The sequence below is a fragment of the Orycteropus afer genome, unplaced genomic scaffold (genome assembly GCF_000298275.1).
Source record: "Orycteropus afer afer isolate SDZICR_OR568_19922 unplaced genomic scaffold, OryAfe1.0 scaffold02009, whole genome shotgun sequence".
In the NCBI taxonomy this organism is placed as follows: Eukaryota; Metazoa; Chordata; class Mammalia; order Tubulidentata; family Orycteropodidae; genus Orycteropus; species Orycteropus afer.
In genome coordinates this window covers 1-801 of record NW_006923596.1, presented here as the reverse complement: position 1 = coordinate 801, position 801 = coordinate 1, and positions in this window count along the sequence as shown.

Genomic DNA, 801 nt, shown 5'->3' with positions numbered 1-801 from the left:
GGCTCAAAGTAAAGAACAGGAGAAAGATGTTTATTTCTGTTTTATTAAAGACTATTCCAAGGTATTCATTTGTGTGGATCAGAACAAATTATGGATAACTTTGAGAAGAATGGGAATTCCAGAACACTTAATTTTACTCAGAAAGAACCTATACACTGACTAGGAGGCTATTTGAACAGAACAATGGGTTACTGCATGGTTTAAAATTAGGAAGGGAGTGTGTCAGGCTTGTATCCTTTCACCATATTTATTCTACTTGTATGCTGAGCAAATAATCTGAGAATCTGGACAATATGAAGAAGAATGTGGCATCAGGATCAGAGGGAGGCTTACTAACAACCTGTGATTCGCAGACCACACAACTTTGCTTTCTGAAAGTAAGGATGACTTGGGGCACTTACTGATGAAAATTAAAGACTACAGTTTACAATATGAATTACATCTTGGTATAAAGAAAACAAAAGTCCTCACAACTGGATCAATAAGCAGCATCACGATAGATGGAGAAAACATTGCAGTGGTCAAAGACTTCTTATTACTTGGTTCTACAATCAACATCAAATGGAAGCAGCAGTCAATACATCAAAAGACGTATTGCATTGAGTAAATCTTCAGCCAAAGACCTCTTTCAAGAGCTGAAGAGCAAAGATTTCTCCTTGAAGGCTAGGATGTGCCTAAGCCAAGCCATGGTATTTTCAATTGTCTCACCTGCATGTGAGATCTGGACAATGAATAAGGAAGATTAAAGAAGAGTTGATGATTTCAAGTTGTGTTGGCAAAGAATGCTGATGGTACCGTGGA